This window comes from Lepisma saccharinum, chromosome 3 (assembly GCF_977018435.1).
Source record: "Lepisma saccharinum chromosome 3, izLepSacc3.1, whole genome shotgun sequence".
NCBI classification, from domain to species: Eukaryota; Metazoa; Arthropoda; class Insecta; order Zygentoma; family Lepismatidae; genus Lepisma; species Lepisma saccharinum.
The window spans coordinates 23,662,307-23,680,085 of NC_139231.1; the positions used below are offsets into that span (position 1 = coordinate 23,662,307).

The 17,779-nt window shown below is 35.1% G+C and overlaps 1 pseudogene; it reads right to left on the reverse strand.

Annotated features, from left to right (window-relative positions):
- Positions 1–366: 366 nt before the first annotated feature.
- On the reverse strand, positions 367–1,631 carry LOC145985725 (putative cytosolic iron-sulfur protein assembly protein Ciao1 pseudogene; annotated as a pseudogene).
- Between the last annotated feature and the right edge of the window lie 16,148 nt (positions 1,632–17,779).

A 17,779-nucleotide genomic window follows, 5' to 3' on the forward strand; every position in this document is an offset into this window, starting at 1 on the left:
TTCTGAAAACAAAAATTACTGAGTGAGTATGCAATTTCAACGTTGAATTAAACACTTACCTGGTGTATTGTCCCCAAATGTGGAATGAAGAAAACTAAGCCAAACACTAGTAATCCATACAACAATGAAAACCATTTGGCAAGCGTCAATACTTTCTGTTCTGAAATCCTCCAATAGGAAGCAACGAAGTCCTCCATCGTTATGGTGGCCAGCGAGTTAAGAATAGTAGACAAAGTGCTGTTAATTATTTCACATTACGTTAATACTTGCAGATATCTAACTTACAGTACTTTCTTAAGTTTTATTGAACTAGACGTATGAAATTAAAACTAGTTGAAGATGTGCTAGAAATCATTATTTACGCAGTGTGCAACAGGCATATGTGAAAATACGTGATCGATTTATGTAGTTTGACCCTTTCCATCTTACAATGATGACAATCTTCTGTATCACTTTCTACTGAGGAACTATTTTGCAGAAATATACATACACATGTATATGTTTGCTGTTAACAATTTTATACCATTTCCTCTATAAACTATACATACAATTTAACACACGTTTACTCTTATCTTGATATGTATTATTCATTGAACTGCCACAATTTTACATCATCATCATCACTTCCAGATGCTAACAAACCCGGAATCTTTGGATTCCAGGCCACTGAATTAACGTCTTGAGTATGAGAATTGTAATATGTGCACAAAAGATTAAATGTTGGTTCATTAGGGTTAGAATCTGTAGCCTCTTTGAAAATCCTAATTGCATCATCTCCACAGGCTGTAGCTAATAATTCAGTTTCGTGGCACCAGGCAATGTCATAGATCACACGTGGATGAAAGCCAGACAATGTGCAAACACATTTCCACGTTGGATCATTTCCAGTGGTTGCAATGCCCTCTGAATTACCAGGCAGATATTCTTTCCATATCTTCACAGTTCTATCGTCACTACATGAAGCTAATCTAGTGCCGGTTCGGTCAAATGTGATGCTCCACACTGTCGATTCATGCGATGATAATGTTGCGAAACAAACCCAGTCATCTGCATCCTCTTTGAAGAGTTTAACAGTGTTATCATAGCTCGCTGACGCTAATACATCCATATGAGGATGCCATATCACCTTCTTCACATCCTGCGTGTGAGCGTTAAGAACGGCAGCACACTCGTACTCGTCATCCTCGGCAACCTCCCAAACCCATACGCTCTTATCGCGACTGCAAGTGGAAAGATAATGTCCTGACTTGGACCAAGCCACACACTTAACTTCGTTCTCGTGGCCTTCAAGAGTGGCGTTGCATTCAAACTCTCCAGCTTTCTTATCCCATACTGCGACCGTGGCATCAAAGCTTGCTGATGCAAGGTATGTCCCGCAAGGGGACCATGATGTTGCACGAATTGTCCGTTGATGTGCATCAGTCAGGATAGCTTTTGTAACCCACTTCTTGGATTCCTTCCCCCAAAGTCTGATTTTTTTATCTTCACCACAAGATGACAGCACTGTTCCCTGTGGGTTCCATGCAACATTCCAGACACAGCCTTGGTGACCAACTAAGCTCTGAACAAATTCAAGCCGTCCCATGATTACTGTAAGTAAAAGACACATTGTAAGTGCTCGGAAGAAAGGGACCTTGAAATATTTTTTATATCTTGCAAACCATGAACTGTGACATGGACAGAAAATGCTACATTGCTAAATTTTTGTTAAATGAGAATTAATAAGGAAAATAGTTGAAAATCAGAAAATGATTCACTGATAAGAGTATCATTGCATTACTTTCATGACAATTTCTCAGATACTCATTGTATAATTTTGGTGTTGAGTAGGGTAAATGGTTAACCATTCTAGAAAATTTAAGCCAAGGGCAGATATGGTTATTTATAGGCTACTAGATCCCCAAATTAAATTATACTTAAGAACTCCTTCTTCCTTTGCGTGAATGAGATCAAAAGTGACAATTTTTACATAATTTGATCGAAAATTCCACTTGTGGGATGAATCAATTGAAAATTTGGTTTAAAAGAGTAAAAATGTTGAGTTATTTCTGTCCTTACGCACGTTAGGCAGATACAAATTCCCACTTCTCCACAAATCTTCATTCCGTGACCACTCTGGTGGAGCCTTCAATACTAGAGTTGCAAAAATGCTGGCTTTTTTGGCTTTTTACCAATTACAGCTAACCTATTTCACTTGAAGTTACTGTTATGAGTTTACAGATTTGTAGAGACATATTTTACAACTAGCTAAAAAAAATTACATCATCTAGCAGCCAAAAGACAGATACTGGCCAATCCCAGTGGACACATATTGTATACTGGTGAAGATACAATTTTAACCCTAGCGAACCAGGGAGTTGGAGGGGGGAAGGGGCCCTTCGGAGGAACACCATCTCAATTTTTTAGATTTTTCAACTGTTTGAAAATAATAAATTACATTCTTTCCTAGGATGTTCCCAATATTTCTTTATTACTTTTGTTCATAAAAATGCAAATGTAATGTAATTAGGAGGCAAAATGCACTTGGTGGGCATATCAGGTGCCATTTTTGAATGTGTGTCATTTGAGACACTCATGCCAGTGACAGTGTATGATTTGTTAGTAATGATTGTAATTATTATATTTAATAAACAAATACACTTCTGCAAACTAAAAAAGCATTAATAAAAATTATTATGGATTTTGTGAGTTTTAATGAATTTGTTTATGTTTATATTGTGTAGTAGTTGTGGTGTGTTTGTGTTTATATTGTGTTATAGTTAATAATGATTTTTGTGTGTGTGTGTTTGTGTTTGTTTGTTTGTTTGTTTATATTGCGTAGTAGTTGTGCTGTGTGTATGTTTATATTGCGTAGTAGTTGTGGTGTGTGTATGTTTATATTGTGTTATAGTTGTGATGTGTTTGTGTGTGTCTTGTGTAGTAGTTATGCTGTCTGATGTGTTTGTGTTCGTCTTGTGTAGTAATTGTGCTGTCTAATATGTTTGTGTTTGTCTTGTGTAGTAGTTCCTCCATTCATATTGGGGGTTAGGCGTAGAGCTGACAACTCTGCACTGTAAAAAGACATGTCAAGAAACAGAAATATAAGGCCATGGATGTTCCCAAGGTAAAATATTCCGGAGGTAAAATAGTCCCCCGTTCGGATCTCCGGGTGGGGACTACTTTGGGAGGTCCCTGGACTAAGGATAAGATCTTCATTAGGAATAAGGATATTAAATTAGGCACCTGGAATGTTCTGAGCCTTTACCGGCCTGGGGCATTTCAGTGTACAGTTAATGAGATAGTGAAGTATAAATTAGATGTAGTAGCTGTCCAGGAAGTTAGGTGGCCAGGAGAAGGGAATTGTAAAACTAAAAATTATACTTTTTTCTATGGTGGTACTGAAAATCATAATTTGGGAACAGGCTTTTTCATAAATAATAGAATTATCTCGGCTCTTAAAACAGTAGAATTTATTAATGATAGGATATCATATGCAGTTTTACAGGGTAGGTGGTGTAAAATTATTTTAATAAACATACATGCACCAACGGAAGATAAAGATGATAATACTAAAGATGATTTTTATACAGAGTTAGAACAGGTCTTTGATAAATTTTCTCAGTATGATATGAAAATTCTGTTAGGTGACTGTAATGCACAGATTGGCAAAGAAGAGACATTTAAACCCACGATTGGTAAAGAAAGTCTTCATGAATTAAGTAATGATAATGGTATAAGATTGATTACTTTTGCAACCTCAAAGAATTTAATTGTGAAAAGTACCACTTTTAAACATAAAGATATCCACAAATATACCTGGTCTTCTCCAGATGGTAAAACTCATAATCAGATAGATCATATTCTCATTGATAAGAGAAGGCATACTAGTATAATTGACGTTCGTACACATAGAGGTGCTGACTGTGCCAGTGACCATTATTTAGTAATTGCTAAATTAAGAGAAAGACTCTCAGTGATAAATCATAAGCAACAAAATCTAAAAGTTCTAAAATTTGATACAGGAAAGTTTACTGATGAAAGAATTAAGAAAGATTACCAAATTAAACTGTCAAATAGATTTGATGTTTTGCAGGATTTAAATGATGATGAAAATATAAATGAAACAGACGTAAATAAGAATTGGGAGCACATACGTAATGCAATAGAATCAGCAGCTAAAGAAAGTATAGGATACCATAAACCGAGAAAAAGTAAGCCATGGTTTGATAATGAATGTCATAATCTAATAGAAATAAGAAATCAGGCTAGACTTAGGTGGTTAAATAACTCTGATGATACAAATCTAAACAATTATAATAGAATAAAGCGAGAAGTTAACCGCACGTTTAGAAGTAAAAAAAGAGATTACTTGAAAAGCAAAATTAACGAAATTGAAACAAACAGCAAAGATAAAAATATCAGAGATTTATATAAAGGTGTAAATGAGTTTAGAAAGGGGTGGCAACCTAAAGTAAACTTGATAAAAGATAAAGATGGTGATTTTCTTGCTGACCCAAGCGATATTCTAAATAGATGGAAGAACTACTTTAATGACCTTTTAAATGTCCATGTAGGAGATAAATCAGAAGTAAATGAAGTCCACACAGCAGAACCTTTAGTTCCAGAACCTAACTTGACTGAAGTTAAAGATGCTATTAAAAGGCTAAAGAATAACAAAGCACCTGGCATTGATTTAATACCAGCTGAGTTAATTAAATATGGTGGAAATTCATTAATATGTCAAATTCATAAATTAATTTGTTTAATATGGAATAAAGAAGAAATCCCTCAACAGTGGAAAGAATCCATAATTGTTCCTGTGTTTAAAAAAGGTGATAAAATGAAATGCAATAATTACCGTGGAATTTCTCTACTCTCAACAACATATAAAATATTATCTAACATTCTTTTAACAAGACTAACCCCATATGCTAATGAAATTATAGGTGATTATCAATGTGGATTTAAACGTAACAGATCAACTACAGATCAAATTTTTCACATCAGACAGACACTTGAAAAAAAGTGGGAATATAATCAAAATGTCCATCAGCTATTCATTGATTTCAAAAAAGCATATGATTCGGTCAAAAGAGATAAATTATATAATATATTAGTAGAGTTTGGAATACCTAAGAAGCTTGTTAGTATGATAAAAATATGCACCAGTGAAACAGAAAGTAAAATTCGTGTGGGTAATAATATGTCTGACAAATTTACAATTCATGATGGGTTAAAACAAGGAGATGCATTATCTCCATTGCTCTTTAATTTTGCCTTAGAATATGCTGTAAGGAAGGTAAAAGAAACTAAAGAAGGACTAAAATTAAATGGTGTGACTCAGTTGTTAGCATATGCAGATGATGTAGACTTACTGGGGGATGATGTGAATACAATTAAGAATAATGCTAAAATATTTTTCAAAACTGCTAAAGAGATAGGTTTGGAAGTTAACAAAGAGAAAACTAAATATATGCTTACAGGCCGAAACCAAGTGTTAGGTAATAATCAAAATCTAATTATTGATAACAACTCGTTTGAACCAGTTTCCAAATTCAAATACTTAGGAGTAATATTAACAAATGAAAATTATATTAAAGAGGAAATAAAAAGTAGGCTTAATTCAGGAAATGCATGTTACTTCTCTCTTCATAAACTTTTGTCTTCTCGTTTAATATCTAAGAAACTAAAAGTTAAAATATACAAAACAGTAATTTTGCCTGTAGTATTATATGGGTGTGAAACTTGGTCCCTTACATTGAAAGAGGAACATAAATTGAGAGTATTTGAAAATAAAATCCTTAGGAAAATCTTTGGACCTAAAAGGGATGAGGAGACAGGTGAGTGGAGAAGGTTACATAATTTAGAACTACATAATTTGTACTCATGTCCAGATATTATTAGAATAATTAAATCAAGAAGACTTAGGTGGGCAGGCCATGTGGCACGAATGGGAGAGGAAAGAGGAGTTTACAGGATTCTTGTTGGGAAACCAGATGGTAAGAGACCTGTAGGAAGGCCAAGACGAAGATGGAGGGACAACGTTGAGATGGACCTAAAGGAAATCGGTAGGGATGGAAAAGAGTATATAGAACTTGCTCAAGATAGGAACAGATGGAAGGCCTGTGTTGCTGCAGCCATGAACCTTCGGGTTTAAGAAGGCTAGAGAGTTAGTTAGTTAGTTAGTTTTGAAGATGTGCTAACGGTGCAGCCACCAAGTGCTATGTAGGAAGTTTGATATATCGACACTCTATTGTTATAGCATTATAAACGAACTGACTAATGAGAATAATTTGCTCATAAGTATAATTTACTTATGAGAATAATTTACCTCTTAACAACAGACTGACAATGTAAATGTTTATCTACAAATGGTTTAAAAATCGAGATATTTTGGCTGTGGTCTATTTGGGATGTAATTGTTTCAGCTTTGCTATCGTCTGATGCCAACATACAACCAATACTGATATATTGAGAGTCTTTTTGGTCCATGTACAGAATTTTGCAAGGAGCTACGAGCATGTAAACTCCAAAAGCTAATATAACATTAGGACAATTTCCTCAACCAACCACAAGCACCATCCGAGTGTGAGATAAACCACTTGCATTCTAACTTCAGCCACTTGTGGGAGCTGCTTAGCTGTAGTAGTGGTCTTCGGTTCTTACTTTGTTGTAAACAGACAAACATTTTGAATAATAATGGAATGAAACTAGTTGATTGATTTTCCAAAATACAAATTACATTTATCTTACTTTTCTACCGAAAGACAAATTAATTATATTTTTTTTCCATCTCAATCTCGTTTCCAGAATGCAGTGTCCAATCTGGTAGATAGAACACTGGCACTCTCAAATCAAAGCTGGTGTTGCGTTCAATTGTTCTATCTGAAATTTAAATTATTTATTACAGCATAAATACCTAAACAAACAACAACTTATGTTTAGAGAGGCATCAATATATCAGCCTTTGCAGTCATTCAAACTTTCAGCACAATCGTGAGAAAGGTCCAATAAATATATCATCTCAAACTTTAAAGGGCTCTCCTTAAATAAATGATAAATTGGACATAGAACATTTACATTCTCAGTGGACGACGTATCTAGATATACGTATCTCAGGAATAATAATATTATTATTATTATTATTATTAATAATAATAATAATAATAATGCTTAAATTAAAATAATTACATTAAATCAAATTAATTATAATTACAATATGTAAATTAATATTATATTTTTATTAAATGAATAGATAAACAGACGGTATAAGAGTAGAGACATAACAGCACATATTCATTATGTAGCTTATCTGTTATTAAAATCGAAATAATTTACATAAATAAATGCCCTGTCAATGAAACTAATGTCAAACAGATGAAGAATTGAATATTTATTGAATAGCAAAAGTGATGCTAGATGAATTTGGAGAAAAGTAAGGTTTCTGATTAATATTTTATGCATATTATTATGAGTAGTAGTGCGCACAAATCTTCTTCCTTAAGTCGTTCAAAGCCATATGATCCTAATATAATCCTTGCCTTCCAATAAGTTAATAACCATCGATTATACAACAAACGCTAAACAAGTATATTTTCATTATTTATTTTTAGTACTTGGTAAATCTTTCGGGGGGGGGGAGTCGGGGGTCCGGACACCCTGGACCACCATAAATACGTCTTTGCTTGTCAAGGCTTTGCTCTTCAGCTTTTGAACTTCATGTGTCATAAAGCTATTTGTCAAACATCTGAGCTATATATTATTTTATACCGAGACTCTTGTTCTATACGCCGAAGGAATTTCAGTGCAATTCTAGTTGCATATTAATGCTTGTGTATATTTCGGGAATGAAGAAATATAGTTAAACACGTTGTTCTAATAAAATGTGTGAAGAGTTTAAATATATTTTGGTTTTTGCAGAAAGTATTAACCAAACTTGAAACTTTTGTATATTCTAATAAATTAGCATATGAGTTCGATTCCAATCACAAAAGTGTAGGTATTTAATATTCGTAGTTTACTAGAAACGAAATCGAGATAAAGTTTGGAAATTTCACCTCAAGATGTTGAACTCTTCCCGATTGTTAATATAATGTCTTTACTTTCATTGGAATAAAGACAGGTATAATTGGTGTTGAAAAGTTAAGGAATCGCTGGTTTGGGAACTTCCATGCACTCAATTGGTACTGAACATTCACGATGTGATGATGAATGATGATGAAGGAACACTAACAAGCAACGTCCATCCCCAGGTCGAGCTTGAAATCAAGATCCCCTGGCGTTATTGCCCAGTGTGCTAACTACTCCACCACAGAGATCTGCATTGATGGCAGCCATTATACTCAATAGATCATATTAAGCTGTTCCTTTACGAACAGTTTTCCCTTTCTTAAGTATGTTGTTACCTTTGGTCCAAGAAGCACATTGTCCCAATGATACAATTTTCATTTCAATTATCATGTAGTACTAGGGATGATCGAAAAAAATAATACACAGCCTGTAAATTCCAATAGGTATTTATTAGACGAATACAAACAGACTCACGTGAAAGGACACTTCATACACTACATCTCTACTAGTCCCTTCCCGGTTCAGGCATTTATCCCAGCGCTACATGAGGTTGATGATACCTGTCTCGTATAACTCGGAATCCTGTTGTCGGAGCCCAATGCTTACGTCCTGGCCTGGAGGGTTTTGGGTGTCATGTGCTCCATCATCCAACATACTTCCCGGACCTTGCTACGAGCGATTACCATCGCTTTGCTCCTTTGAAGAAGCATCTCAGAGGACGCCGGTTTCACTCGGATGATGTTGTCAAGCACGAAGCAAGGGTTGGGCTCCGACAGCAGGACGACGAGACAGGCATTATGAACCTCACGAAGCGCTGGGATAAATGCCTAAACCGGAGAGACACTATGTTGAGAAGTAGTGTATGAAGTGTCCTTTGACTTGAGCCCGTTTGTCTTCTCCTAATAAATACCTACATTAATTTGTAGGCTTTGTATTATTTTCTTTTCGATCATCCAAGAAGCGGGCTGCACATATTTTGGCATTTAATTTGAATACTACATATTCTTTTCACAAATATAAAAAGATAAATAGTATATACGAGTATATTGTACATAAAGGAGTAATGAAGGTCATACCTCAATGTCCCACAGAGAATTAATCCCACAAATAATCCTGCAATGCCTGGATAATGGCCCATCACATCCATCATGAAGTAGGGAATTATTTGGTCTGATTTCGCTATTTTCTGCAAAAGTTAAAGAAGTTTCTGTTCTACATACAATGAATGGTGAATACCTTTTTATCTCATTAGGTAATCTCAGTAATAGATTTACTGTAAGGTTACAATTATCTCTTAAAGTAACGAAACCCACATTAAATAGATATTTTACTTATTTTAATAACGATCATTCTGACAATCAGTTGTGTCTCTACGTGTATGTGTGTGTGTGGGGGGGGGGGTGTCTGTGTGTGTGTGTGTGCGTAAATTAATATCTTTCCTTCACCATGATTTCGCACCCTGGGGAATGGGAAGGGGTAAGGGCCGGTTTTGGGAGGTTATCATCGTTACTGTGCTTGACCCTTAAAAATCTATATATCAGTAGCGGTGATTTATTGCTAAAACGTAGGAGGAGGGGGGTTAAATGTAAAAAGTATTGATAACATTAAATTTCAAAGAACAAAAATATTCTAGTAATCATTACTATTTCAAATAACGCAGAACTATTTCTATTTCACAAAATCTATTAATACAAACAAATAGGGTAGACGATGGGAATTTGGGTGGTTTTAAATTTGCGCTTTTATAACTGGCAGACCAAACGGAAACAATTCATTCCAGCTTCAATATTATGTTCCCACCTCCGTAAAGAAATGAGCCCAGGAAGAGCGTCAGTTGAGGTTGGTCTGACTTTTTTGTTGGTGCCATTCTCTAACAGCTGGAGAAAAAACAGTCAATGTAAGTTTTAAACGTTCAAATTTAAGCTTTCTAATGCTCTTGTTATTGCAATATTTAAAGTGCAATGGATTGTTGCCTATACGTATAAATAAGTAAACAAGATTATTTAACAGACCTGTCCCTCTTGTACGGTATATTATGTACTGACTCTTTTAGTGTGGTAAGTATGGTCATTATTTTGTTTTCGCTTAGAATTAATTTCTTCATTATTTTCGTGCTACATATATTAGTACATAACTTTCCCACGAGAACTGTATAAAAAGTATATTGTTGAACTGCCTAATTGGCAATACGGGGATATATAGGTAGAGACACTCGATTTAATTTCTCACCCAATATTTATTACGACACCCAGACCATACGAAACCGAATGCGGACTAGAAGAAGATCCTCTCACTTCCCTAAAGCAATCTCTCTCCTCTCCTGGTACCTCCTCACTTCAGCACGCCATTCTCTCTACCTATCACCACTTTCTCCCAAATATCTCCAAACGCAATTCCCGATCAGCCATTACTTCCTCCCGGCCAATGTCTCTCACTTTTCCTGACTCAGCAATGACATTGCCCGATCGGAAGTCGCACCTGCATTCCTATTTCAAGATCTCCTTATCTGTCCACAATATTTTAGTTCTGACCCATCACAAGAGGATAAGTGGTCACCCAAGTGATTAAGAATTTTTGTCAATATATTTTTAACACGAAACATTGTTTTAAATGAAAATGTTTTATTAGTATCAGGAATCTTTGCATTATATTCAACCCTTGTTCGTTCTAGTTAAGAGCATGCGGAAGTTTCCTGAAGGCTCTTCTCTCCGAGTCAATGTAGCCAACTTATCTCTTTTGGAGTCAGATCTGCCTCTTTCGTGCACTCGTTTGGCTGTGAACTGGGGCGCCCACAACCGTGACCACTGGCTCTGGCCCACTTTTGCCATGAGTATACATTTTGCACGTGACGTAATATTGTTATATTGGCTGCGTCGCCCCTTACCTCCCTCCCAGCTTCTTTATAGCGCCGTGGAGATGACATATTACCGTATTGTTATCCGGAAATACTTTATTTTCGATTCCATACGACCATCGTTGGATTATTGAGATGGGTGATGCCGCCGGAAAACTAAGAATAAATTGTCATCACTTTAAAGTTAACGGCAATAGCAGCGTCCTCACCCCTTTGACACCTAAAATTACCCTAGGGGGAACTTTATTCAGCCTTCGTGAATCTAGCTCCTTGAAAGTAAGATTTAACGTAATTTAACGTGAAATTTAGTTCCTTTATGTGCATCAGGTTTGGCAATACTGCCAGGATGGCCGTAGAAGACAAGGGGAAATGCAGTGCGCTTATGGGAGTATTTTTTTATATCAAACTTCAGATGGCATAAAAAAAAGACATCAACGGGAACACGAGAGATTGATTATGATTTTAATCAGCGGAAAAGTGGAAACTTTCATTCGATTTGCTGCAACTTCAAGTTGGAGTTTTGAGTTGTTTTCTCATAAGGATTACATGGGATTCTCAAAATTCTCACTCATAATAGTTTTCAAATATCATGTCTAGCTTAATAATCCACATGGAAAAGCACTTCCACCTGCAACATGGGGAGAAATTCATATTCTCTCATACGCCAGGATTTTTTTATTAGTAGCTGTTCCCATTCGGACGACATAGAAATAAATACACAACTGGTGCGCAACTGAAACACCTCATCTTAAGGTGGGGCCAGTATCCCTACCAACATGAGAAATACCTTGTGATGAAAAGTGTGATATAAATATTTCGTGAATTGCAAGATATCTAAGAATGCTATAATTTTCTACATTAAAAAGTGGAGAAAACATGGTAATAAACCGTGAAGAAGAAGAAGGGACCCAAAAGCAGAAGGAAGAAGATGAAACATGTGTGACTTCTGCATGATGTCATACGGTGTTCAAAAGGGTCATACGGTAGGTGACTGGTTTCAATGTCAGATTGTGGTATCACGAACGTTGGGTTAAAGCATTGGGCCGCAAACAGTTGCCTATGGAGTATGTATGTACTGTTTGATCCATAAGTATTACCGTGCAAATGTCCATCACCATGTTCGTGCACTTTATTTGACCCAATAAGAGCTTCAAGAATTAAACGAAAACTCAAAACAAGTTGTTGACAACTTCTGCACCAGCATACATTAAAAAATCCATCGCTTAAAGACACATAGAATGGAAGAGAAAGATTAATGAAAATAGCCATGTACAATTTGCCCAGCAATACTAGTGGATCCCACTGTGAAAGCAATAAAATAACTGTGTGACTTGGTTTACCCAGCACTGATCCGCTTTACCCAGTATCATGGGAAATATCTTGTCACAACATACTTTTGTTCAACATGCATTATAATTGCTCACAGATGAATTAAAAATTTCAAAGTCTGCTTTCTGTATTGATAGTTCCTAGAAGAAAATATAATTTTCACCAAGTTAAAGAACTGTTTTGAAATAGTGACCCGGTTTCTCACACTCTACCATACTACTAAAGGGGCCTTGGATTTGTTTCCTGGGTGGGTTACATTGTACAGTGGTTCGGATTGGAATCCATCTTGATGGTTCAGACCTGGTCAGTTTATCTCACCACAAGCTGAATCTAAACAAGCCCTTCTAATTGTCCTGATGTCAATATTATATAGGCTATATAGAACGAGCTGTTTTTAACGCATCAAAAAAGATACACGTTATATTTCCAGCATTTCGTCCTTTCACATGCGTACATCATGTTCTGTGCTTCTCCAAGAAAAATATCAAGACCCGCCTATGATACGGAACAACTATGTATATTAAATCTGTTGATTTATGGGACATGCATTTTGGTGAAAGAAAGACACTTCATTCTTAAACACACAAATGAGAGAAATTCAAATGCATGATCGGAAACAGCGGTTTCGTATTCCAATTCCATCCTCAGTTTTCATTCCTGTTTATCCGCAAATTCTCAGGAAAACTTATCTTGACGCCATCCCAGATAAGAACATGTGCGATGGATGTTAGAACAGACACCGATTTATTATTTATTTGGTACAGTGTCTCTCAAAACTTTTAGGACAACGACATTTTAAACTAGGCAACCCAATTTACGCACGGCGTTGGTGGGTTTCGTGTACAGTTAGGCTCAATTTCAGGGTTGCCACATGCACAATAGATATTTATAAAATACGCGAAAGAAATAAAAACAAGTATTATCGTATGGAATTATTAAAAATATCACTATTATATCGCAAGTGACAAAACTCTTTCTGAAAGAAAAAAAAATAGGTTATCTAGTATTCCATTGCTGATGAGTCTACAGAAAGGAAAAGAGGTGATAGAAAACGAAAGGTGACAAAGAAGAGGAGAAAGAGAAAGCGAAGGAGAAGAGGAAAAGTAGAGGAGAGAAGAAAGAAAGGATAGACGAGGAGAGGAGATGTCGTGAGGAGAATGGAAGAAGATTCTAGGAGAGATGAGGAAAATGGAGCAAAGAAGAGAAAAGAGAAGGAAAACGAGATGAGAGAAGAGGAGACGAGAAGAGGGGAGTGGAGAGTAGAGTAAAGGAGAGAAAAGAGAAGAAGGAAAAGACGATAGCAGTGGAGTCGGAAATCTAAGACAGGAAAGGAGATACGAGGAGTGGAGATGAGTGGGATAGAGATAAGATGCGAGTAAAGTAGGGAAGGCGATATGAGATAAAAGCAGAGCAGAAGGAGGGAAGAAGAAGGAGAAGGAGAAGAGAAGAACAGAAGGGACTGAAGAGAAGAGGTAGTTGCAGAAAATAACGTCTCAGCGTCAAGAATTGATGCATTGGTCAAATTATCGACATGAAACATTCAATAACATTTTGAAATGTATTGGAGAATGTATTAGATCGGTGCGAAATGCCTTTTGGCTTAGTTCAGAACAAGATAAAATCTTCCATGTAAGATCTTTGATTTTACCTGCGATTATACCACTAAAAACATGAATGTAATTTTAATATTCATAAGAATTATCTCCTTTTTGTCCACCTCTCGGTTCGTTGAAATGGAGATTTTGTAATTTAATATTTCCCCTCCCCCCATCGTTAATTCCAAACTGAATCATTCCGTTTCACATGGCGTGGACAATGAACACAATGGGATAGGTCTAAAACTTACGAAAATTTTCTGCCACCGGAAGGGTTTGAACCTACGACAATGAGATTGACAGTCCTGAACGGTAAACACTACCCTACAAGCTTTCGCTCCTGAAAGTAAGTAGAAGGAGCTGACCAATGTGAAATGTAGATGCAACTCTCCTCCTACATGTAATGTGCAAACAATACTTGTTTGTAACAAAGAAATCGAAGGTAGTACGACTCGGCGAAAACATTTAATGGAGAATTGCACATTCATTCTATATTTGCGGAGGTTTCCTTGCATTGAACTCGAGTGGGAAAAGGGATAAAATTAGTATGTCCTGAATTTCCACAAATATAAATAGTTATTTCATTAATATTTGTCAATGTCTTTGAAGCAGTACACAATTATCGTTAGAGTATCATAATTCACGATCGTATACATGAAAATATCCCTTTGAACGTGTGTCAATTCATTTATTTGTTTATCTTTTTTCTATAAATTCCATATACAGAACAATGTAGCCACTATACACTCTTATTACAAATAATGTTACCATACTCTTGTTTAATAGAATTGAATTAAAAATAGAAAAAGAAGAACACCTAGTATGGAGGATCGAGCCTGAGACCGCAATCAATGCTTTCAAGAACTCTAACCAATACACTACGCCCTTTGTTTTCCTTGGATCAACAGTTCGTAATTCTTCTGTCGCGTCAATATTGTAAACGTTATCCTGCAAAAAGAATTTCAATACTCTGATATAGCTCTGTACTTCTAGAATTACTCTATACACATGCATTTGTAATTTAACTCTGAATTTATTTCTTCGTTGTTAGTATATCTAAGCTTGTGAATATATATTTTATTTGTAATTTTATAACGGTTACATGAACATCTACGAAATAGTTCCTTATTATTACCTCCGGTTGACCAAGTTGCCAATATAAACAAATGGAATACAGATTGTCTTTGAGCTTACATTGTTAAGAAGGAGCGGATACACGTATTATTATCCCAATACTTATTCAATAAGGTTTCTTGTTTGTCAGAAATTATCACTTAAAATATTGCATGTTGAGCTAGTGCCCACCTAGCCGCCTCTGATGAAATATATCATTCTTCAGATTTTCTTTAAAATTCGACTCTGGTCACTTGTAACTTGCTGGGTGTAGACCCTGTGCATGGACGCACACTCTTTGGCGATAAGAAGCGGCCTTGAATAGCGTGAGTGAGTCACTTTGAACGCGAGCATGCTGCCCTACCAAGCTTGTCTGCCTTTGAAAACCAAGTCACTCTTTTTCACCGTTTCCGAACGCGATTGCTATTGTAGAATTATATATTCTCTCAAAAGAGCAAGAAAGGAAATCAGACCAGTCTTCTCCCGTCGTTTACAACCAAATATTATCTATTAAACGAAAAGTTCACGATTGTCAATAAACCTATCTGAGCATAAGGTGGATGTAAATAATAAATTTAATAGAAAGATTATATTAAAGAATAGAAGAGACATTTAAACCCACGATTGGTAAAGAAAGTCTTCATGAATTAAGTAATGATAATGGTATAAGATTGATTACTTTTGCAACCTCAAAGAATTTAATTGTGAAAAGTACCACTTTTAAACATAAAGATATCCATAAATATACCTGGTCTTCCAGATGATAAAACTCATAATCAGATAGATCATATTCTCATTGATAAGAGAAGGCATACTAGTATAATTGACGTTCGTACACATAGAGGTGCTGACTGTGCCAGTGACCATTATTTAGTAATTGCTAAATTAAGAGAAAGACTCTCAGTGATAAATCATAAGCAACAAAATCTAAAAGTCATAAAATTTGATACAGGAAAGTTTACTGATGAAAGAATTAAGAAAGATTACCAAATTAAACTGTCAAATAGATTTGATGTTTTGCAGGATTTAAATGATGATGAAAATATAAATGAAACAGACGTAAATAAGAATTGGGAGCACATACGTAATGCAATAGAATCAGCAGCTAAAGAAAGTATAGGATACCATAAACCGAGAAAAAGTAAGCCATGGTTTGATAATGAATGTCATAATCTAATAGAAATAAGAAATCAGGCTAGACTTAGGTGGTTAAATAACTCTGATGATACGAATCTAAGCAATTATAATAGAATAAAGCGAGAAGTTAACCGCACGTTTAGAAGTAAAAAAAGAGATTACTTGAAAAGCAAAATTAACGAAATTGAAACAAACAGCATAAATAAAAATATCAGAGATTTATATAAAGATGTAAGTGAGTTTAGAAAGGGGTGGCATCCTAAAGTAAACTTGATAAAAGATAATGACGGTGATTTTCTAGCTGATCCAAGCGATATTCTAAATAGATGGAAGAACTACTTTAATGACCTTTTAAATGTTCATGTAGGAGATAAATTAGAAGTAAATGAAGTCCACACAGCAGAACCTTTAGTTCCAGAACCTAACTTGACTGAAGTTAAAGATGCTATTAAAAGGCTAAAGAATAACAAAGCACCTGGCATTGATTTAATACCAGCTGAGTTAATTAAATATGGTGGAAATTCATTAATATGTCAAATTCATAAATTAATTTGTTTAATATGGAATAAAGAAGAAATCCCTCAACAGTGCAAAGAATCCATAATTGTTCCTGTGTTTAAAAAAGGTGATAAAATGAACTGCAATAATTACCGTGGAATTTCTCTACTCTCAACAACATATAAAATATTATCTAACATTCTTTTAACAAGAATAACCCCATATGCTAATGAAATTATAGGTGATTATCAATGTGGATTTAAACGTAACAGATCAACTACAGATCAAATTTTTCACATCAGACAGACACTTGAAAAAAAGTGGGAATAGAATCAAAATGTTCATCAGCTATTCATTGATTTCAAAAAAGCATATGATTCGGTCAAAAGAGATAAATTATATAATATATTAGTAGAGTTTGGAATACCTAAGAAGCTTGTTAGTATGATAAAAGTATGCACCAGTGAAACAGAAAGTAAAATTCGTGTGGGTATTAATATGTCTGACAAATTTACAATTCATGATGGGTTAAAACAAGGAGATGCATTATCTCCATTGCTCTTTAATTTTGCCTTAGAATATGCTGTTAGGAAGGTAAAAGAAACTAAAGAAGGACTAAAATTAAATGGTGTGACTCAGTTGTTAGCATATGCAGATGATGAAGACTTACTGGGGGATGATGTGAATACAATTAAGAATAATGCTAAAATATTTTTCAAAACTGCTAAAGAGATAGGTTTGGAAGTTAACAAAGAGAAAACTAAATATATGCTTACAGGCCGAAACCATGTGTTAGGTAATAATCAAAATCTAATTATTGATAACAACTCGTTTGAGCCAGTTCCCAAATTCAAATACTTAGGAGTAATATTAACAAATGAAAATTATATTAAAGAGGAAATAAAAAGTAGGCTTAATTCAGGAAATGCATGTTTCTTCTCTCTTCATAAACTTTTGTCTTCTCGTTTAATATCTAAGAAACTAAAAGCTAAAATATACAAAAGAGTAATTTTGCCTGTAGTATTATATGGATGTGAAACTTGGTCCCTTACATCGATAGAGGAACATAAATTGAGAGTATTTGAAAATAAGATCCTTAGGAAAATATTTGGACCTAAAAGGGGTGAGGAGACAGGTGAGTGGAGAAGGTTACATAATTTAGAACTACATAATTTGAATTCATGTCCAGATATTATTAGAATAA